The 24654-nt window shown below is 40.3% G+C and overlaps 1 protein-coding gene and 1 non-coding gene across 23 annotated transcripts in view; one reads left to right on the top strand and one right to left on the bottom strand.

Annotated features, from left to right (window-relative positions):
• Slmap (sarcolemma associated protein) overlaps positions 1-24654 on the bottom strand; it is a 132057-nt gene that overhangs the window by 88512 nt on the left and 18891 nt on the right. The window lies entirely within an intron of this gene.
• LOC130875292 (small nucleolar RNA SNORA71) lies at positions 7399-7531 on the top strand. Its single transcript, XR_009057218.1, has one exon. It is a non-coding gene; the product is annotated as a small nucleolar RNA SNORA71 (small nucleolar RNA).

Raw genomic sequence — 24654 nt, 5'->3', positions numbered from 1 at the left:
CTGGTTCAGTAAAAGACCCTGTTTCAAAAAAACAAAGGTTGAGTGGACTGGCAGAATGACTAAGGGAATAACAATGGTTGCCACCAATCCTGCAGATCCGTTCCCAGGACCACATGGTAGCAAGGTTGCACAAGTTGTCCTCTGACCTCCATATGCATCTTGCAAGCTCCTACACACACATGCACACACACACAGACACACACCACAAATAAGACTAACAAACCATTAACCAAACTGATAAAAGAAAGAGAAAATACAAACTAACAAAATTAAAGATGAAAAGGAGTTTAAAATAAATACCAATGAAACCTATAAGCTCAAAGCTGAAGAGATGTCTCAATCACTAAGATGCTTGCCATGTAACAACCACGAGGACATGACTTTGGATCTCTAGTACCCACGTAAAAAGTTGGTGTGGCCATACATGACTACAACCTCACTACTGGAGGACAAAGGACAGAAGGATCACTGGGGTTTGTTGACCACCAGCCTATCCAAAAAAAAAAAAAAGTGAGCTCTATCTTCAATAAGACACCTATTTCAGAGAAATAAGGCAGAAAGTGAGAGAAAACATCAATGTCCTACTCTGGCTTCCAAGTGCAGAGCTGATACAAAAGTGTGAATACAAACCCCCCCCCCGCCCCAGCAAGCACACATGAATGTGCACTTACAAACAGAAACACACACACAGATGTAAGCGGGGACTATTCTTTCATTTCCCAGCCTCTCAGACCCAAATAATCATGCAGAAACTGTATTAATTACCACACTGTTTGGCCAATGGCTCTGGCATATTTCTAGCTAGCTCTTACAACTTAAATTGACCAATTTCTATTAATCTGTGTATCACCACGAGGCTGTGGCTTACCAGCAAGGTTCGGCATCTTTTCTCCTTTGGCGACTACATGGAGTCCCCTTGACTCCGCCTACTCTCTCCCTACATTCAGTTTAGTTTTCCCACCTACATATATATTCTGCCCTGCCATAGGCCAAAGCAATTTATTAACCAATAGTAATAAAACATTCATAGAATATAGAGGGGAATACCACATCACACAGAGACATATATCAATGGAAAAAGCAGGGAAAGAAAAGTACAAAAGAGAAGGGGGAGGTGTGAGGGAATAACACAATGAGGGACACAGAGAAAAGCAAGATACACACAGACCTGCACTCTTAACATTGGGGAGACAGAGACAGAATTCCTGGGATTTGCTCAACTTCGGTGAAAGACACCTCAAAAAATAATGTTGGGCATGGTAGCAAATGCCTTTAATCCCAACACTTAGGCAGAAGCAGGCAGATCTACGAGTTCAAGCCTAGCAGAGTCTACATAGTGCATTCCAGGCCAGTCAAGGTTGTATGGTAAGATTCTGTCCTGATAAACAAGGCAAAAGGGCTGAAGCACCCACATGGTGATTCACAACTACCTGCAGCTCCAGTTCCAGTGACTCTTATGTCCCCTTCTGTCATCCAAGGATACCAGACACACACATACATATATACATGCACGCAAAACACTCATACACATAAAAATAAATAAGGTGGAGAGTGGTTGAGGAAGACACCCAACACCACATTCTAACAGGCACACATACAAGCTCTTGCCACACACACGTACAGAGATACCATATACATTCAAACAAAAATACACAGAATCATTACAGAATACAGAAGAATACAGAAATTGAGACATGACAAAGTTTCTAGAAACATGGCCTACCAAAAACTTAATCAAGAGGAAATAAGTAGACTAAATACATCTCTAACAAGTAACAAAATTGAAGAAATAAATGGTCTTTCAACAACAAAAGTCTGAGATGGTACAGATTCACTGCTGGATTCCACAGGACCTTTAAAGAAGACCCAACACCTGTTCTTCACCAGTTCTATGAAATAGAAAGAGAAAGAACACTTCAAACTCATTTTATGAAGCTATTATTACCCCATACCAAAAACAGACGAGGATACACACATACACACCACCACCACCACCACCAACAACAACAACAACCTGCAGACCAAACTCCCAGATGAACATAGATATAACAATTCTCAATAAAGAGCCAACAAAATGGCTTAGCAGGTAAAAGGGCTGGAGAGATAGCTCAGCAGTTAAAGAGTACTAGCTACTCTCCCAAAGGACCTGGGTTCAATCCCAGCACATAACCATCTGTAATTCCAATTCCAGAAGATTAGAAGCCCTCTTCTAGCTTCCTTGGATACAAAGAATGCATGTATCTGATGCACAAAGTTACATTCAGGCAAAATAGCCATACACATAAAAAAAAAAAACCTACTAAAATAATTTTAAATTTTTTGTATTTTTTTAAAAAAACTTTTTTTCTCATTTAACATACCAATCCCAGTTCCCACTCCCCCACCACCGCTCCCTTCATCTTCTCTCCCACCCCAACTCCATTCACTCCTTGGGTGATATGGGAGGTCCTTCTGTATGTGTTGCTTTTATTGGTTAATGAATAAAGAAGTTGATTTGGCCTGTGATAGGGCAGAATAGAGCTAGGCGGAAAAACTAAACTGGATGCTGGGAGAAGCCATGTATCCACCAGAGGAGAAAGACACGAGCAACCAGCCAGAAACTTGTCAGTAGGCCACGAGCCTCATGGTAAAATATAAAATAATAGAAATGAGTTAATTTAAGATATAAAAGCTAGTTAGTAATATGCTTAAGCTAATGGCCAAACAGTATTGCAATTAATACAGTTTCTGGGTGGTTATTTTGGGTCTGAGCAGCCGGGAACGAATAAGCAGCCTCTGTCAATAAATTGGCACCAACATGGTTAACTAAATCCACACAAAAACCTGAGAGGGCATGAAAAAGAATCCTAGACACATACACACACACACACAAACATAGTTTAATGCAGCTTCTTGTTCTGTTTGCTGGCGGAATGCAGAGACGTGGCTCCTTTAAGAGGTTTCCTGACTCAGCTGTAGCAGTAAAAACTGCTACAGCATCCTGTTTTGCCAGTACAAACAGCTCTGACTCTTTCAGGAGGTCCAGCTACAAAACAATTAAATGGGGTTTGTGAGCAGAGTGCTACAACTTGCTTAATGGCAATATAGACCCACTGTGTGCCTGAAAATGGGGCTGTACGCATGGCTCCCAGAACTGGTGCTAAGCAGACCTTCGCCACATTGGACTGAGTGGAGCCAAAAGGCAAAGCAACCTTAGTCCTAGCCATGCCGCTTAACATTTTAAGAAGCAGTCCTGGTCAGAAAAGGATTTTAGCTCTTCTTTGAAGTTCTGGTAGAAATCTGCACTGAAACCATCAGGTCCTGGGCTTTTCTTGGTTGGGAGGATTTTGATGACTGCTTCTATTTCCTTTCAGGTTATAAATCTATTAAAATTGTTCATCTGATCTTGATTTAATTTTGGTATGTGGTACCTATCTAGAAAACTGTCCACACCTTCCACAACCCTAAAGCCTGAGTTCAATTCCCAGAACCTACAGAAAAGTGGAAAAGAAGGTGTCCACAAAGATGTGCCCTGACCTCAGCACACATATAATGGCAGGCATATACTCATACATATATGTGCACAATAATAAAAATTTAAATTCTCAAAAATAGACTTACAAACTAAATTCAAAAACATATTTTAAAGATCATAAACCATGACCAAACGGACTTTATTTCTGGGATGACAGGATGGCTCAACACACACAAATCAATATATAATCTAGCTCATGGTCTCCAGAATTGAAAAACAAATGCTGCATAATTAACTGAATAGATTCTCAAAAGACCTTTGCTGAAGTCCAACATCCCTTTATGGAAAGAGCCCTAAAGAAACTAGAACTACAAGTGCTACATCTCAACATAGTAAACCTACATCTGACAACCTGATAATCAGCATTATATTAACAGGAGAAAATGAAGAGTACTTCCTTGAAATGAACAGGGAGATAGGAGTGTCCACTCTCTCTATACTCTTAATAAAACAATTCTTAAAGTCTTCAACAGAGCTAAGAAAAGAAGGCAAACTAACCCTGTTAGCAGATGACATGGTCTTAGACTTAAAAGTCCCTCAAGACTTCATCAAAAAACTCTTTGATGTGATAAACACTTTCAGTAAAGTGACATAATACAAATCATCACAAAACAAGCTGCTTTTCTATATACCAGTAACAAGCCTGCTGAGAAAAATCAGAGGGGGAAAATCCACATAACATCTTCCCAGTGAATAGAATACCTAAGAAAACACCTAAGCAAGGAAGTCAAAGAACTGCAATGAAAACTGCACAACACTGAAGGGGCTGCAGAGAGGGCTCAGTAGTTAAGTATGCAAACTACTCTTGCAGAGGATCCAAGTTAGATCCCCAGAACTCACACAGGGCAGTTCACAGCCTCCTGTAATTCCTCTTCTGGTCTCTGAGGATACCACACATGTACACAGATCCACGTATAGACATAATTTTTAAAATAAATCTTTCAAAACACTGAGAAATTGAAGAAGACAACCAAAGATGGAAAGACTTCTCCAAACTCAGATTCACAGAAAAATACTGTGAAAATGGATGTATTAATGACCATGATCTACAGTCAATGCAAGCCAGACCAAAATTTCAATGGTACTCTAAACAGAACTTGAAAAAAAAAATTCTGAAATTCACATGTAAGTACAATTGCTCCTGAACAGACAAAATAATCCTATGAAGAAAATAATGCTGAAGGTATCACAATACTTGACCTCAATTACATAAGAGACACATTAAAAAAAAAAAAACAGCAAAGCACAGTCAAAAGGACTAATAGAATAGAATAGAATAGTGGACTCAGAAATAAGCCCATGCATCTAAAGTCACCTAAATTTTAACAAAGGTGTCACCTAAATTTTAACAAAGCACTTTAAAATAAATGCTTAGGCTAGGTCTTTTAACTTTTTTCCATATGGCCCATTATTAGTTCTTGATGTTACTTGAGCTATTAGAGTCCTTTTCAGTCCTGGCCTAGCCTGTATCATGAAGTGTTTCCTTATGTCTTCCTCGCACAGCTTAAATATGCAATCAGCCTAAATGCTAACCAAGAAGTAAACAGACGGTTGGAGAGATTGTTCAGCAGTTAAGAGCACTAGCTGCTTACAGAAGACTTGAGTTCTGTTCCTAACACCCACACACAACTGCCTGTAACTTCAGCTCTTAAGGATCTACTGCCCTCTTCTGGACTCAGCAGGCACTGTACACACATGGTGCACATACATACATGCAGGCAAAATGCTTACACATAAAAAAAATTTAAAGAAATGAACAAAAACATGGCATATATACAGTCAAGTTATTATTCAACCCCAGAAGGAATAAAACTGACACATGTGGAAAAATGGAGCTGGGCGATCAAAATAGTAAACAAAATAAGCCGGCTGGAAAGACAAGCACTGCAGGTTTTCCATGCACAGAGCACACACATGGTGCTAGTTAATTTACTGTCAACCTGACTGGATTTAGAATTCCTATGAGACACACCTCCAGTACATCTGTGAAGGTGTTTCTGGGGAGGTTTAAATGAGAGAAGACCCACTCTGAAAGTGGGCATATCATCCCACAAGTTAGGGGTGCTGGACTGAAAAAAGAAAGAGAAACGAAAACAAGCACCAGAAGTCACATCTCTTTGCTTTCCTGACTGAGTGGCAATGCGTGTGGAAAACATCAAAGTAGGAACGGGAGACTATCGGGGAGGAAGACAACTGCAATATTGCTTCTTGACTGTCAGCTGGGAGGTATTACCAACTTCCAGGCACGCCTCTGAGGAAGTTTTTATATTGTGTCAATTGAGGTGGACAAACTGACCCTCAATGTGGGTACATTGCTCCCTGAGCTGGGTTCTCAGATCAAACAAGAAAGCAAGCTGAGCACCAACATTCATTTCTCTGTTCGCTGAGTATGGTTTCAGTGCGAATCACTGCTTCATGTTCCTGCCATGTCATCTCCTCGGAGAAACTATTCTCAATCCGTGAGTACAGACACACCCTTCCTTTTGTCAGGTATGGCATTACAGCAACAAGAAAGGTTTCATACCTCATGTTAAGAGGTAGAGTGAAACAGGAGGACTAAATACGACATGTGTTTCTATGTATCTCATGCACGAATGAAAGCAGAGGGGGTACTTGCAGAAGAGAAAAGTACCAGCAGGCAGGGCAAACATGTGCAAAGTAAATGCTATATATGTACAAAGTGTCATGTTAATTTTTTAAAGAATAGCAGCTTCCTCCCATTAGATAAGGAACAATAAGAACACAGCTTTATCATTATTTTACTATTCAACATTATACTGGAAGTTGTAGCTATTAACAAGAAAGACAAGCAAACTGAAAAGGGAAAGGTAAATGTGTCCATTCACAGGCTAGACAACCCCACAGAACACACCAAATGCCATTCAGGTAACAAATTCAACTAAACTGCACCTTACATAGCTGACACAGAAAAAGCTGTCATTTCTAAATTACAGTCCTTTAGTTTGAAGCTGGGACCCAGGCCTTTGCACACTCTAGGCAAAATGCTTTACCATTCAGCTACACCCGTAGCCCAGCAGCTATGTTTCTATAAGCCAGTAATGGGTACCCCAAAATGGAAATTAAGAAAGCACTTCCATTTAAAAGACTCTAAAAGAAAAAAAAAATAACTATGAATAAATTTAGCAAGGAGGTAAAAGACTTGTATAGTAAGGGCTATGCAATATCATTAAAAGAAGCAACATTAATAGCTTCCACCTCCAGACCTCCTGTGATATGCAGATATCTGACATGTATCACTTCAATCCTCATAAGTCTACCAAGAAGATAGTAACATCTCCATTTTATAGATAAAAAACTGAGACTTAGGCTTTAAACAGACGGTAACAGTCTCACAGCGATTGCTGACTTGACACTATGATTCCAAAACAAAAAATTCCAAACCACAATGTCTGCCTGCCTTCCTCTTAAATTAAGCACTCTATGATATTTAATTCAAAGCTCTCATAAAAATCTCACAAAATTATAAAATTTTCATGAAGCAAGGAGAATAGCTTGAACTCATTTCAAACAAGAATCCACCACTGGGTCAAATCATTTTAATTCACAATACTTACTAGGCACCCAACTATAGAGAAAAACCATATACCTAGAAACGCTAAAAATAAAGTATGAATCAAATAGCTAAATTCTACAAGATTGATGTGAAGTGCAGAGGGCACACTTATGTGTGAGGGTGGTGCCTAGATTGAGAGGCGAGGAGGAGGCACAGGTACGGCAGCACATTTATATATAGTCATGACCCAGCTCTAAAGAATAACAAATCCAAGACATAATGTAAAAGGGGGGCTTGGCCCTCGACAAGGATGTTGAAGATTTCTTAATACGGGCACAATAACAGATCTGATTAAAGTACTGGTTTAGGCCCCTGTATTCGGGAGCAGTCATGGGTTGCCTGTGCCCTGGCCATAGATACTGCAGGGAGGGGATACTGAAAGCCTTACCCTGTATTTGGAAAGTCCGTTCCTGTCCATGTCAAACCTCGGTGCTGTGGGAACACATCTTCCTTCTCACAGCCTCTTGGTCTCCTGACTGCTCACTGAGTGTCCACTGTCAGTGCTGGGCAGTGCCCTCAGGGGCTCATGGAAGGGGAAGTAGAAGCAGGGCTCTGCCTTGAGGGTTTACTCTGGCCTAGTTTTGCAAATTCCGGAAACCTGTGTGCTAAAAGGCTACCTGACCCCTCTCCTCCTTGCCTCCCAGCTGTTTGTGGACACCAGCTGGCTAGGAAGTGGACAGCAAGACCACCACACACAGGGAAACCAGAGACACTGCCCACTCAGAGCACAGGAAAACAGCTTTTACTCAGCTTAGCAATCGGCTCAGGCACAAGGGACTCCAGCATACAGTCTTGACACCAACACCTCAGAGGGCTATATCCTGTTCCTGTAACACATTTGCTACTGTCTGGAGTGACAGGAGATTTTCTATGCATTTGTTGCTAACTTTTCTGCTACTTCCCCAATAACCTTATACATTAAAAAAAAAAAAAAAAGTTTAGGAAAGTTACTCTAACATCTCTGAGATACAGCAGTTATAGGATGAATTTCAATCTAAGTCACTAGAAATAGGGAGATCATGACTTGCTCACTTTTGCCACCAGTATTTTAGTCCTTTCTTAGAAAGCACACACAGTCTCTATATACATTTTTTAAAAGGCAAATTGTAATCTTCAAAGAATTCTTGTCAATATGTAAATGGTCAAAGTCTTGAGCAGATAATTTTTTCTTTGGAAAAGTAAAGTAATAATGATAATAATAATTAATAATCATAGGAGAATAAATAGAAGCAAAATGATACAACCTATGAAAAATAATTTTACTTGAGAAATGACAATTTTATCATGGGAAATGACTATCTGGGCTAAAGAAAACAGACTTACAACGTCAAGTGCAGAGGCTCCGGTTTTCTACTACCACATGATTCAGACGTTCACACAGAGCCCACTCCCAACAGTCTTCCTGACACCCACTTCTCAGAATAATAATATTCCCATTCAGAATTCACTAATTCTTTTCAAGACTTTGAACTGCAATTTAGTAACAGAAAATATCATCTTCATTTTCTACCTCCACTTATGCCTTGAGCACAGATCCTAGACAATTCCCCTAGGAAAATCTTGAGACCCAAGTTGGAGAAGTTGTGAAATTTTCTTTTAACTAATTTCATTAATTTGTTTGCATTGAGATAAGTCTCACTATGGAACCCTTGGCTGGCCTCAAACTCACAGATATCTACCTGCTTCTATCTCCTGAGTGCTGGAATAAAATGTGTGTACCACCATGCAAAATTTTCTTTTAAAGTATTGATTTCTGGGCCAGTGAGATGGATCAACAAGTTAAAGCCTCTTACCATGAAGCCTGACAACCTAAGTTTGATCCCTGGAACATACACAGGAGAAGAAGAAACCCTCCATATGAGCCATGGATGGCACAGTAGAGCACACACACTAAATAAAAGAATAAATTAGAATAAATACATTTTTAAAGAATTGATTTCTTTCACTTCCATGAAAAGCAATACCATTTACACCCAGAATTCAGCTATTTACAAACTATCCATAGAGAGCAAAGCTGAACAAAACATCCACTGCCCGCCAATGGCCACCACAGCCATCATATCTGTGTTTTAAGATTTTTCTATATGCCTGCACAAACTCCTCTATATGCATTTTTTCACTTAATGCACTTGTTACATCATTCCCATACTACAGATAAATAATTTAGAATTAAAAGAGATTAAGTAACTTGCTAAAAGTGCTCCCAAACTAGCAATGGAGAGAAAGGTGCATTTTAAACATTTTGTCTTACTGTTTGTTTTTGAAACAAGATCTTACTAGTACAGGCTGTGTAGACTTCACCCAGGTTTGAACTTGTCATGTAGGCAAGGATGACCTAAACCTGATTTTCCTGCCTCTAGCTCCCAAGAGATAGGATTACAGGTGTGAGCCACCACACTGGGCAGATTTTAAACTGTTTTAACTTCAATATTTTGCTCTATTATCTCTATTTGTCTGGATATTTTATTGCTTCTTCTGTTTCTCTCAAGCCTCTGTAAAATAAGAATGTTTTCACTTCCTACATCAGTAAGACAAGGCTGATAGTCGGCCGAGGGGCAGATAGTGATGGCGAAAATAAAACAAGCAGACCTGCTGCTGCAAAACCACCTGGAAAGGCAGGGATGAAAATTTCTTTCAAAACTGCATATACTACCTGATACCAACGATTTGACACACAGGCATTAACTGAGGTTTTCCCAGTTCCCATGTCCACAAGCACATGAAGTATTTGCTCATACCAGGTCCTATGCTAGCTCCTTTACACACATGCCCTCATCAAACTCATGTGCACCATGATTAAGACAGTAGTTAAACGTATGCCCAAAGATTATACAAAAAAGTAAGGACATCAAAGATTCTTCACGACTACTAAAAATCCTTGGAGAGTAGAATCAGTTCTATTTTGAACCCTTAATAAAATGTATACTGAATAAACTCTAAATAAATACTTTCAATATTTAATTGATTCATATAGTAATAAAATACTATATACTTGACCCATTGTTTACCAGTCATTTCCTGAGCATCTCTGATCATTAATTCAGCTAGCAACAATTATAGATTAGTTATATTAATTAATCATATTAATTATATATTATACAGTTTAATTATATACAATTATATTATTCTATAATTAATTATAGAATAAACATGTGACTATCGCAAACCACTCACACAATTGAATTTTACTCAGCATTAAAGAAAAATGAAATCTGCAGGAAAATGAATGGAATTGGAAAATATTATACCGAATGTGGCAAGCCATACCCAGAGAGACAAACACTGGGTGTTCTCTCTCATATGTGGATCTTGAACTCAAATTTTTAGATAGCTATGTTGAGGTTGTAGTGAGTGCCCGAAGAGGCCAGGTATCAGGAAAGGAGACATGGGGCAGGGGATGTTGAAGGGAGCAGGAAGAGTAAATCTATTTATATGAAAGCAGAGAAGGGACTGTAGGAAAGACAAGGGTTGAAGAGAAATGAGGAAATAAAGAAATAGAAGAAACGTGGAGTTGGAGAAGGGGGGGCAATCAAAATTAAGAATGCATGAAAAGGTCATATAGGAACCTACCATTTCATAGACTTAAAAAAAAGGAAAAAAAGAAATTGAACAGAAGTATTTCTCATGGTGGTTAACACTGCTCCCAGAAGCCATAGGTTTTCAAACCAAAATTCCAGTGTCAGCTATGGGATATTCCCCTATGATTGGCCAGATAGTCCCCACAGACTCTCAAAACACTAGAGGCTCTTATATTTGCTCTTGGATACCCACCACCATAGTGCTAAAACAATCACACCGAGCTATAGGCATTCCTGTTCCAGTACTGAACTGCCTGGCAAGATATGCTACCACATGAATGTTCTATGGGTAACCAACTGCTTTCTGATTGGACTGAAGAAACTCTACAGGAGGGAATACATATATGCCTGCACCACAGAACTGGTGAAAAGCCTGTGAGAGGTCACATGCTCTATTGGAGAATCTAATACTGGTGTCTTCCCAAATGTGTTAAAACTGTTTTCTTATATGTTTATACCCACAGTCTCCTGTTGCTCTCAGACTGGATTAGCAGCGGGCAACAGTTAAACAGGGGAACACGACAGCTAGTGCTTAGACCCAAGTGGGTTTTCTATGTCACCCCATCCACGGCCCAGGGAACATCACAGAAGAGAGAGTGAAAGGGCTACGGGAAGCGAAGGGTGGGGAAGAATGCAGTATGTGCTGTCTTCTGAACACAAAGTGGTCCTTATGATCATGAGCACACATGGCTGTGACTACCTGGGAGGAACTGAACAAAAAGGAAGCAAGGGAGAAAATGGGAGAGGGAAGGATAGAGACTAAGAGAGGAAGAAGATAAAAGCACAGATATAAGGGGAGACTTATTAGAAAGAAGAAAGTCTGGAGTAGTGGGAAGGGATGAGAAGGTGGTAAGGGTTGAATGTACTCAAAGTTCATTGTATATAAGTATGATATTGCCAAAAAATTTTAATTAAAAATTTAAAACTGGGAGTGGGCGTGGTGACACACATTTTTAATCTCAGCACTCAGGAAGCAGGCAGATCTCTGTGAGCTCCAGGTCACAGCAGGCCTTGTCTCAAACAAACTGGAAATAACTCTAATGTCCATCCAAACTGTATGACAAACAGAGCTTGGTTGAACACACCTGTAAAATCAAATACTCAAAAGGCTAAGGAAGAAACTGCAGAAAACAACAAAAACCCATACTATAATCATCTGATGAAATACAATCTTCACAAATAATGAGGTAGGGCTGTAGTATCAGGGTAAAAATATAATTAAAATATAATCCATTTTTGTAAAATCAATGATATAGGCTGCACTCTAAGTGTTTTAGTCTATTGCTGCAATGAAACACCACAACCAAAAGGCAAGTTGGGGAAGAAAGGGTTTATTCAGCTGACACTTCCACATTGCTGTTAAACACCAAAGGAAATTAGGACAGAAACTCAAGACAGGGCAGGAACCTGGAGGCAGGAGCTGATGTAGAAGTCACGGAGGAGTGCTGCTTACTGGCTTGCTCAACCTGCTTTCTTATAGAACCCAGGACCAGCCCAAGGATAGCACCACCCACAATGGGCTGGGCTCGCCCACATCAATCACTAACTAAGAAAATGCCTTAGCTGGATCTCATGGAGGCATTTCCTCAACTGAAGCTCCTTTGTCTCTGACTCTAGCCTGTGTCAAGTTGACACAAAACCAGCCAGAGCAATTAGGAAGTAAAAATATTGGAAGAATATACACCAACAGAGTGCTTATCTTTACAAAGAGAAATCTGAAAATTAACACTTGAGGATTTAAATTTTTATTTGTCACCCAGGCGGAAACCTCCACCCCTGCCATGCTGCCAGCCCAAACAGGCACTCCAGGAAGCATTCAGACAACACCCCAGACCACCTGGTGCGGGAAGTGAGTAAGAAGGTGATGGAGTGATGGGAGAGAAAGAAGCAATCAAATAAGCAGTAGAGAAACGGAAGAAGAGCATTTGTGAGCTACGAAGTGAGCTGGAACTGAGCGAGGGTGGTTGCTGTTCTTGTTCCTGGGGAAAAGGTGAGTTACGCTGCCCATCGATTGAACCAGTGACAAACACAAGTGCTAGTGGGTCTATGCCATCTTCCAGTCAGAAAACTGACCAATGGACGAGTCACTGTGACTCCCAGAGCTGCATCCTAGTCCAGGAAGGAGAGTAGCACCTACAGTGGAGACCCACAACTGACTGGACATGTCCTGCTGAGTTTATTTCTCATCAGTGGCCTCTCTGCAATCTCTACAGTAGGTTGTAGAGGCAGTTCAACCACAAGACTGGACAACTCTGTTGAACTACAGTTTTATCTTGCTGCATTGAACTTTGGCCAGAGATTTATTTCCTTTGGAAGTTTTGGGTTGGACAAACACTTGAAGACACCCAGAGCCCTGCTCGCCACCACACAGAATGGGCAGGAAGAAGACACCCAGATACCCTGCCCAACTCTTGGTCTGCCAGGAGCACAAACCACTATTATGTGCAAGTATGAGGTGGAGAGATGGGAGAGAAGGAGGAGCAGAGGAGCTTGAGCGCTACAAAGATGGGCAGATCTGAAGATACAGCGGAGAAGAAGAGCCTGATGTGAGTAGCATGCAAAGTCTCCTGAGGTCATAGTGAGGGCCATGTCTGGGTCTGTGTTGATGTCCATGGCCCACGTAACCACCAATGGCCATGTGGATGTCCCTGGTCTGGACTGCCACCTGGGACAATGTTGATATTCAAAGGCTGCAGGGTTGGCTCCGCTCCTCACTCAACACTAGGAAGAGCTGCCCCTGTCCTTCACTGGCTGCAGCACTTGGGACAGCAGACCTTCCACCTCACCTGGGCAGCACAGTAGAGCTAACCCTAATGGCAGGGTGAGGGTAAGCTGGCCCCAAGGGCGGGAGAGTTGACCCCGCCCCTCATCTGTCATTCAGTGGTGTGGGCTGTGACAGGCAGGAGAGCTGGTTTCAGGGCTATGAGAGTGGGAGACCTAAACCTTCCCACCGCCAGCTACAGCACTCAGGAGAGTGGGCCCTCACCTCACCTGCGTAACCCAGTAAATCTGGCCCCGGTAGTTGAGAACAGGAGAACTAGTCCCACACCCCTTGCTGCCTGAGGCATTGAGAAAGCTAGGCAGGGCAACTGGAAAGTTCACCCTAGTGATGAGGGTGAGGTCTGCTGGTGGGCTGACCAACCAGCTATCACCCAGGCCCAGAAGCATGGCTATGAGTTGATCCACCCCAATATCCAGTCCATCTATGACTGGGGTGGAGCACAGGTGCTGTGCACATGAAAGGACCAGTTCTGCAGAACCAAAGCTGCAGGATCTCCATGGCACAGGGAAACAACAGGATAACAGGATATGCAAGAGGAGTCCCAGTGAGGATCCAGTATTGATAGTGTAGCAGGAGCCAGAGGCCTCAAACTAGAATGACTCACTGCAATGCACACCATGTATGAACTAAAGGAAATACTGTGTGACTCACTGTGACACACTACAGCTTCCATGGCAAGATGTCTTTCTTTTAAATTTTATTTTTATTTTATTTTGTGGAGGAGGTTGCAAGGGCAAAGGGTGGATAGGATAAGACAGGAGATGAATGGGATCAGAGTGCATGATGTGAAATCCTCAAATAAAAAGTTAAACATAAATAAATAATAAAGTATAGAGTGACAAAAACAATCTTTATTTACTACAGCTAACACATCTTCAGTATCACACTATGATCACTTAGTGGGAAATTATGTAAAGAAGGTAAAATGGTAATCTGGGAGGGAAACAACCAGTTAAGGAGATGGTTTGGTCAGTAAAGTGCTTTGCTGGACAAGCATGAGGACTTAGTTCAGAGCTGAAGCACTCATTAAGAGTCATGTGGTGTGCACCTATAATACCTTCACTGGGAAGGCAGAGAAAGACAGGACCCTACAGCAGGCTGGCCAGCTAACCTGGTAGGCCAATAGGTGAGCTCTAGGTTCAATGAGGAATCTTATCTTGAAAATAAGGTCGAGAGCAACAGAAGACACAGGATCCCAACCTCTGGCCCCCACACATGTATTCATACATCCATGTACCCACACATACTGCACCTGCATGTGTATGCACATACACACACACACACACACACACACACACACACACACCACTGGAGGTTGGGGGAACAACATAGAAATGCAAGTACTGTCACAAAATGAGAGGGAAAGAACTCAAAAACAGACTTTTCCAAACACAAAATGGGTAAACTTCAAGGTTGATCAAGAAGGGAAAATTCAATAAGTTAAAAGGTTAGTAACCCTATACACACACACAGCATCCAGAAATAAAGCTGCTGCCTTCAGCAATAAAATCACTTTAAAACTTTATTTAAAACCGAAGAGTTTTCAGACCAACTGTGTTTTGTTCTTTAAGATTAAAGAACTAAGCTGGGTGGTGCTGGCACACACCTTTAATCCCAGCACTCAGGAGACAGAGGCAAGTGGATCTTTGTGAGTTCAAGGCCACCCTGGAGAGAGTTCCAGGACAGGCTCCAAAGCTACACAGACAAATCCTGTCTTGAAGAACAAACAAACAAACAGATTACAGAACTAAATTCTGAATAGAAAAACTTTGGCAACCAACTGCTTCTATTTGGACATTTTTTTAAAACCTGGGGGTATTTTAAAACCCAGAGCTTTAATATGCTTATAGTCTCTAGCTTCCCTACCCTTGAAGGAATGTTAAAACTAAAAAGGTATATTGATCCTTTACACAACAGCACGGGTAATTTGGTTTTCATCATAATATAAACGGAATTTAAAGTCAAGAAATAGGATGAGATCACCAACAGATCAAGTACAAATAAAGAAGAGGCCCAACCTTGAAGCAACTTGAAGGGCCAAGAGAGATGAAGATTAAGTAAAGAAACTGAGAAGAATGGCAGGCAAGTCTGAGAGAAACCTCAGAGAAAATGATCTCTCCTGGAAGCTGTGCGAGGTGCACAGGGTATTTCCCAGAACTACAGGAGATAACTGATGTGATTGGAGTAAGGGAAGAAACAGAAACTGACCACTGGAAATAACAATCTAGGAGCCATTAATGATCTTGGTAAGAACAATAGCTGAAACGGCCAAAATGCAATTAAAAGTACAGCAATGGAGAATAAAAGCCAGAATGACTCGAGAAAATAGAGAAGAAGGAGAGGTCACATACACAGACAAATCTTTTAATGAGCTATGTTTTACAGGGAAGCAAAGAAATAAACAAACATAGAAGGAAAAGTGACATCAGAAACTTTTTTTTAGAAGTGATATTCTTGTCATATTGCCCAGAGTAGCCTCAAATTTCTAGGCTCAAGCAGTGCTCTCACCTGAAAGCCCAAAGCAGACAGAACTACAGGCATGCACTACTCTGCACAATTAAGAACGCTGCTGTGTAACAAGAGAAAAACACACTAATGTGGGAGCCCCCTCTGTGTGCTGTCATTACCATTAATTTAAAAAAAAAAAAACTGCCTTGGCCTTTTGATAGGGCAGAACTTAGGTAGGAGGAAAAAACTGGACTGAATGCTGGGAGGAAGAAGGCAGAGTCAGGGAGCCATCAGGGAGCCGCCAGGGACAAATGCTGGGAATTTTACCCGGTAAGGCACTGCCACATGGCAATACACAGATTAATGGAGATGGGTTAAATTAATATAAGAGTTAGCCAATAAGAAGTCAGAGCTCATGGGCTAAGTAGTGATTTAATGAATACAGTTTCTGTCATTATTTCGGGTCACGCTAGCTGAGCAGCCGGGACGAACAAGCAGCTCACTCCCGACAACAACACACTGCCTTTATATTGTTTAAAAAAGCGACCCACCACAGAGCAGAGACACCTGCCCTACCTTTCAAGGAACAGAGGTTTCCTTAACAAAGTCATTCCATAACTGAGCTGAAGGATGAGTAAGGGTGTGTCGGGATGAAGGGGACCGAACAGCCTGAGCAACTGGGGATTAGAACCAACACCTCAAAAAGGGCTGGCAACGGAGGAGTCTGGAAGGATACTAGAATAGAAACCTGAGAAGACAGGAGATAAGACTAAAAAAGTAAGCAGTCACCAAGCCTTTCTTAAGAAGCATCAAGAAAGTATAATATAGATGACTGGGAACTCATCACTATAGACTTTAGGCAGGGAATTACTGAAATCAAACTCGTACTTCATTCAGGGCAGTAAAGGTTTAAGAAGTGCTAAACCAAAGTCTTGGACACTCAGTTATAATACATAATAATGTTTTAAATTTGGACAAGTTTAGAAGTAGTAAAAAGAATTTAATAATAGATTCTATGGGCTCAGTATTGAAGACACAGGTTTCTAGCTTTGGCTACTTGGACAGTCCAAGCATCAGCTGTGTTTGGAAATGACTGGAGTCATTTCACTTTTAGATTCTCTGGAGCACATGCAGTGAGTAAGCACAGGCAGAAAAACAAAGTACAGACATTAGCTGGTGTGGTGCACATACCTGCGATCCCAGATACTAGGGAGACTAAGGCAGGAACACTGCTAGCCAGGACAACTTAGCAAGACCTTATCCAAAAGTAAATCTTTAAAAGAGGCTAAAAATGTGGCTCCATGGTAAAGAACTTGGCTCATAGGCATGAGGCCCCAGAGTCAAGCCTCAGTAGCATAGATATGCAAAGAAGGGACAGAGATGGGGAATAGAAGAAAACAAATACATACATAAACAAAAAGCACAAGTGTTAACTGATCACTAATGTCACACAAACTAGAGGTTGGAGAGATGATTTTGGTGGTTAAGAGTATGAACTCTTCTTCCAGAGTCAGCTCACAACCAACCACCTACAACTCCATCTCCTAGGGGATCCACGGGCCTCTGCGAGCATCTGCACTCATGTGCACACACGCACACCCACACACACGCACACACACACAATTTAAAATAAAAATTTAATTATATGAAATAATACTAACATAGCTTAGAAAATAATAATTCAAACTTGTTAAGGAGAAACCAGTGGGGAAAATGCCTGAGTTAGTTTCTAACAGAATAGTTAGAAGTACATGGGGGAGGGGTGATCAGGAAAAATCATACCTAAGAGGTCAGAAAAAAAGCCAAGCACTACCTAACAGTTCTACCACTGTACAAATAGAAGTCGTGCTGACCCAAATAAACTGCCAAAGAGCAGAAGAAATCTAGAAAACTCACAACACATTACAACCCCAAATCTCTAATTCTGAAAGTTAGAATTTACAGGGATATCTCTTCTTGGAGTCCCAAAGCAATCAAGCCAATCAGAGTGGAAAAGACTAAAGGGACCAAATAAATATAGCACTACCTATGAGAAAACTGTTTACCATTCTAGTAGAAGATAATTTACCATAAAATTATTATTATATTAAATTGGTTATATACTTTTTTAGCTTCTGGGTGTTTTTATTTTGGAAACAGGGTCTTGCTATATAGCCCAGTCTAGCTTGAAACTCACTACGTAGTCCATGCCGGCCTCTAGACCCTTTTCAGTATCCTCTGCTGAGAACTGGAACTACAGGTGTCTACTACCACATCTGGTTTTATTTTTAATAAAACAAGAACTGCTGCAAAGAATAATAATAAAATGATCAGAAAGATGTTTTATTTATCATTCCTGATTGCCATATGTCATCTCTTCATATAAACCAAGTATTAACAATATAAAAATCATACAATCCTATATAACAAAGATGTACATTTAAAATGTGGGTAATGTATAAAATTATGATAGCAATTATACAGTATATGATTAATGCAGATAATTTATCAGAAATGGGAAGAATCTTTGATGTTAGAAGGAAAAAAATAAGGGATACATTTTCATTTCTTGCTTTAAAAAGGCCCTCTATTATTTTTTTGGTAGATAATTTGTCACTTATTCTTAGATGATTATTAGGTACTAAAACTAGTTGGCAATGATGCAGAGATGTTTGTCTGGTCCCCCACAAATAAGAAATCCACGAGGAACTTTAAAAACTCAGAAGCATATTTTTAGATGAGTCCACAAAGGAAGGTTAGAAAGGATACTACAGAATTTTTACTTGAAATGGTAAAGTTAGTAGTGTTTTCTTGGAGTAGCATAGAGTAGAGTCCCAAGATGTGAGTCACTCCAGTAAAAGCAACTGGCTCAGGATTTAGCCAAAGCTAAAAAAGAAGAATGCAAACCACAGAACAAACAACAAACATACAGCTCTCTCAGCAACAAAGAAACAGCCACATCATATTAGCGACTCTAGGTTAAAAGTCCTGACCCCATCTATAGCACTAGGAACATTTAAAGCTGTTTGCGTATCTTTTGGTTTATCCTTCCTTTTTAAATTTAATACTGAACTTTTTAATTACATTTAAAAAATAAGAAAAGTTATCTTGGATGTTGTGGAATAACCCTCTTGTACACTGTAAAGATTTGTCACTCAAATTGGTTTAATTGCCTGATTGGCCAGAAGCCAGGCAGAAAGTATAGGCGAGGCAACCAAACTAAGGAGATTGGAAGGAGTTATCAATCTGATGCAGAAGGAGCAGGAGGTGAACATGCCATGCTAATAAAGGTACCACCCTGTGGCAGAGTGTAAATAAAGAATGTGGGTTAACTTAAAATGTAAGAGCTAGCTAGTAATAAGCCTGAGCTACCAGTCAAGAATGTATTAATTATAAATCCTCTGAGTGGCAATTTGGGAAGCAGCTGCTAGGTATCTGGTACAGGCAGCCACGACAGGAAACAGCCGATTACACTTGGACTCCCTAACTCCAAAATACAAAGTTGGTGTCACTATCATACCTTTCTAGCAATAGGTATTGTACTGATTAAATATAACAACCAATTTGTATTTTACTACATGTGTATTTTCCCCTTTTGCATTGCTAATGACAGGATACAGAGCTTTACAATAGGCGAGGCATATGCTTATCACCGAACTATATATAACCTCAGACCTCTTCTTTTTTCTTTGTTTGATTGCATGCTTGCTTGCTCACTTATTTTAGGTTTTTGAGACAAGGTCTTAATTGTGCAACCAAGGCTGGCTTCACTCAATAGCCTTAAGGGTTATCCTTAATCTCTCAATGCTAAGATTAGAGTCATGCTGCCCTGTCTGGCTTAAACATGTATCTTTCTTCCTTAGATGACACATCACTGAGGTGGGCTTTGAGAGTTTACAGCTGTGTCCCATTTCTAGTTTGCTCTCTGCTCTCTGCATGTGGCTAGGAAAATGATCTCTCTCTGTCCTAACCCCACTGCCTGCAATCATACGGCACCCATCACGGGCCCTCACCCTGGAACCATAAGTCAAAATAAACTTTTTTCCTCAAGTTGCCTTAGTCATGGTAACAGAAAGTAACTAATACAGTCAGCAAAACAAAACAAACAAAAATTCCTCATGTTTCTTGGTAATGTAGAAATAATGACCCTTGCAGCAGGCTATCACTTCAGATACACTGCACAAAGAAGGAGAAACTTCTAAAGACATTAAGAAAAAAACATGTATTGAAATACGATTTCTAGGGCTGTAGAGATGGCTCAGTGGTTAAGAATACTGTTGGCTCTTCCAGAGGACCTGAGTTCAATTCTTAGCACCACACAGTAGCTCGCAACCATCTATAATAGAATATGATGCCCTCTTCTGGCATGCAGGCATATGAGCAGGCAGTGCACTCATACCCAAAAAATGTATACATAAATAAATAATTTTTAAAAAAAGAAATACAATTTCTACTCTTCTACCTATAGAAAGCAAATATATGTCTATCTTCATTATATAACTGCAATAATAAATTTTGCTACCAGAATCACCTAATTTCAGATAAAAATTTCCAAAGCAATGCAGTAGCTGAGTCACTAGTGATGAAGAACTTAATTACTTCATATAGAGTGAAAGACAGTGATGTAATATGAGACTAATTTATTTCTGTAGTCCTCAGTCAGGATGATAAAATGAACTTCAACGCGGTTACTAATTCTAGAGTGACTAATAAATATGCTGATTTATTTCTTTAACAGTTGGATACATTCTTTTCTGGAATTAAATTCAGTAACACCTATGCACCAATTGAGTTAAATGGGAAATAATGTTCTACCAATTTCTAGCTGAGTTTAAAAGGTCATAATGTTAGACTTTTCCTACAATAGGCTAGTGCATTTTCTGTAATATTATCTAACCCCTTAATGCTATGCCCTAAAGTTAAATATCAGTTGAAGAAAACTAGGTACAACTAGAGAATGGTAAACCACAACTTACTGCAAAGCGAATAAAGTAAACAGTGTCTTCAAAATAAATAGTTTAAAACTCTAGAAAAATCTAATAAAATTTTAGTGATAAGTTCCCCCAAAATTCTCATCAATGAGATAACTTAAGGCCTAAAGAAACTACCAGTGTAAGAACGCAAAATAACAGGGCAAAAGTGTGAAGGGAGAAGAGTCCAAAATCCATCTACTCTACTTTACACATTGGCAAACAACACAATTTCAAACATACCTAAATAGAAAATTAAAGTTTTTAAATGATACACAAATTTAACAACCACCACTTTGGCTAAAAATATTCCTGGCAATAAGTAACTACATAAGGGAGGTTATGTAGTAAAAGGTTAATATTTATTGAGTCCTAACTGTGTGCCCAGACCAATATTACTTCCTTTACACATGACTCATTTAATTTTCTTAATCCCTATGAAATACTACTATTATTCCCACAAGAAAACTAAGGCACAATGAGGCTAAATTCTCACCAAATGCCACACAGGTAATAAGAGGTAAAAACATGAGCTATGAACCTGTGCAGTCATTTCCACTGTTTCAGGACTTCCCACTCTTTACCACTCTACTACAGTGCCTTCTAAGACACGAGCCCAAAGCCGGAGAGACGGCTCAGTAGTCATGAGCATGTGGTGTTCTTCCAAATCCAGCCCCACACTGCACTTCACTACCTATTCCTAACGCCTTCTGGCCACATGAGCAGGAGGCATGCATACAGCACACAAACGTGAACGCATACAAAGCAGCCAAACACTTAAAATCCATTAATTTAAAGTTTTAAATAAATAATTCTACAGATGAGCAAATTGTTTTCCTACAAAAGACAGAGTTATTTCAAAGTCCATAAGTCTTCAACAGTAGAACTAGTACTGGGAGTCAGGCTTCTCACCTCATATGACCCTTGTCAAGAATAACGCTTTTCTCCAAGTGCATCTTTATCTCAGAACTGCAGACACAGAGACAGGCAGGTCTCTGTGAGTTCGAGGCTCACTGGTCTATATAGAGAGAACCAGCCAGCCAAGCCTACAACTTGAATTTTTGTGGTTGATTTTGTTTTTTGAGACAGGGTTTCTCTGTGTAATGGTCCTAGCTGTGCTGGAACTCCCTTTGTAGAATAGGCTAGCCTCTAACTCACAGAGATCCGAGTACCGGGATTAAAGGCATGCACCACCACCCCACAGCAAAAAATTTTAAGATGCAAAAAAAACCCTTCAAAAACATCATTAAAATAAAAAACCCAGCATGATAAAATTAAGTTCAGAAGAAAATAAAAACAAATTCTTCAATCTTTCAAGAATAAGTTGCTATCAACAGCATAATATATTTATCTATATTCAGTATACAATAAACATTCTAATTTCTTGCCCTATCTTTTTAAAGAATTAGAGACATACTCATTATAATGACATATTCCATAGGACTTACATTTCATCTACATTTTTACAGTTCATTAAATATTTTTGGTATGGCTGGTGAAATAGCTCAGTGGGTACAAGCACTTGCAACATAGGCCTGATGATTCCATACATGCACCATGGCACACAATTACCTATACACACATACACATGCATGCATGCACACATGATAATAACAAATTAAAATTAAGCAAATACTTTTGACAATACAACTTAAAATATAAACTATGGAATATTTCATAACTTTGATAAATCTGCACTTAACAGGTGTACTGAACATATAGAATATTTCTGCAATCAGTCTCTTGCTTAAAACTGCTGTTTCCATCTTATTTTATTTTGTTATACGGTAGAAATATGAAGTACAATCCTCCTTGAATTCTTTGATCCTCCTGCCTCAGCAGCCTCCTTAGTGCCAAGATTTCAGATCTGTTCCAACACAAGTGGTTTGAAGCTGTTACTTAATACATCTGTAAACATTATCTATAATAAGGCTCCTAGGAATGATTATCATTAAATTGACATAAGAACTCACATTCATATGATGGTTACTAAAAACAAACTATTCTAAGCACTTCACGATATTCCAATCTGTATTTGGGTTTTTACATACTGATGTTGATTTTGTCACCTTGCTGGAATTAAGAAACACCCTGGAGTAGAGTGAGGCACACTTGGGCTGCAGGGAGGATTAGCTGACAGGGGAAGACTCACTGTGAAGCAGCTAGCACTGTCCCATGAGCTGGAGAATCCAGAATGAACAAGGGAAAGGAGGGGAAAGCTAGATGAGTGCTGGCATTCCCTTCTTGATACACCAAGATGTGGTCGTTTGAATACGTATGGCCCCTCATGCTCAGGTGTTTGAAAGCTTGGCCCATAGGGAATGACACTATTAGGAGGTGTGGCCTCATTGGAGGACATGTGTCACTGTGAGGGAGAGCTCTGAGGTCTCATGAACTCAAACTAGGCTCGTGTGGCTCAGTCTCCTTCTGCTGCCTGCAGATCAAGATGTAGAACTCTCAGCTCCTTTTCCAGCATGGTGTCTGCCTGCACACTGCCATGTCCCTCCATGGTAAGAATGGACTAAACCTCGAACTGTAAGCCAGCCCCAGTTAATTTTCCTTTATAAGAGTTGCCATGGTCATGGTGTCTCTTCACAGCACCAGAAACTCCAACTAAGACATAGGATATGAAGAATCCCAGCCACATGCTGCTACACGAACTCCACCATGCCTTCCAGGTCCCAACAGACCCTACCCTCTCAAACCAGGAGCCACAACGAGTCCTGCCCTCAGATATCTGATCACAGTACAGGAAAGCTAACTGACAAGTACATTTGTCCCACGGTATGCTATGCATTTCACAGCACAGATATTCCTATGACAGAGGAAGTGAAGGCTCCGAGACAGCAATGACTTGCCCAAGACCATGGAAAGCGACATAGCCATCCACAGAACTGGGCTCCACAATCCATGCTCTTAGTCACTGTGCTATATTATTTTAATTTTACACTTTTCAATGACATGATGATGTCTCGATATTCACTAAAATATACAATGATCCCCTGGGAACCTTTGTTATAGTAAGTATCTGACATGACTCTGATGTTTGAAACCACTTGTTTTTAAGTCAGTTACAGCTCATACCTATAATCCCAACACTAAGGAGAAGGAAACAAGTGAATACTGAGTCCAGGCAAACCTGAGACATGTGTATACATCAAGATCCTGTCACAAAGAGAGAGAGAGAGAGAGAGAGAGAGAGAGAGAGAGAGAGAGAGAGAGAGGAAGAAGAAGGAGGGGGGAGGGGAGGGGAGGGGAGGGGAGGGGAGGGGAGGAGAGGGGAGGGGAGGGGAGGGGAGGGGAGGGGAGGGGAGGGGAGGAGAGGAGAGGAGAGGAGAGGAGAGGAGAGGAGAGGAGAGGAGAGGAGAGGAGAGGAGAGGAGAGGAGGAGAAAAAGATTAAGAGAGACAAAGAGGGAGAAGAGGATGAGGAACAAGGAGAGGGGAGGAAGGAGAAAGAAGGGAATAGAGGAAGGAAAGCAGGCAGTATGTATATACATGTGCATACACGCATGTAATAACAACGAAAAAGAGGCCATTAACTTGAAAGAAAGAAGTAGTATATGGGAGGGTTTGGTGGGAGAAAAAGGAAGGGAGAAATTATTTAATTATATTATAATCTCAAAAATAAAACTCTTGGCTAGATATTATAATACACACCTTTGATCCCAGCATTCAAGAGGCAGGGCAGAGAGATCTCTGTGAGTGTGATGCCAGCCTGGTCTACACAGTGAGACCTTGTCAAAAAAAAAAAAAAAAAAAAAAAACTAAATCCTAAAATGGACCTGAATAGTATTTTGAATAGTATTTG

The sequence above is a fragment of the Chionomys nivalis genome, chromosome 5, assembly GCF_950005125.1.
Source record: "Chionomys nivalis chromosome 5, mChiNiv1.1, whole genome shotgun sequence".
NCBI classification, from domain to species: domain Eukaryota; kingdom Metazoa; phylum Chordata; class Mammalia; order Rodentia; family Cricetidae; genus Chionomys; species Chionomys nivalis.
The sequence above is the reverse complement of the archived record's forward strand: the minus strand, read 5'-3'. Positions and strand labels throughout refer to the sequence as shown.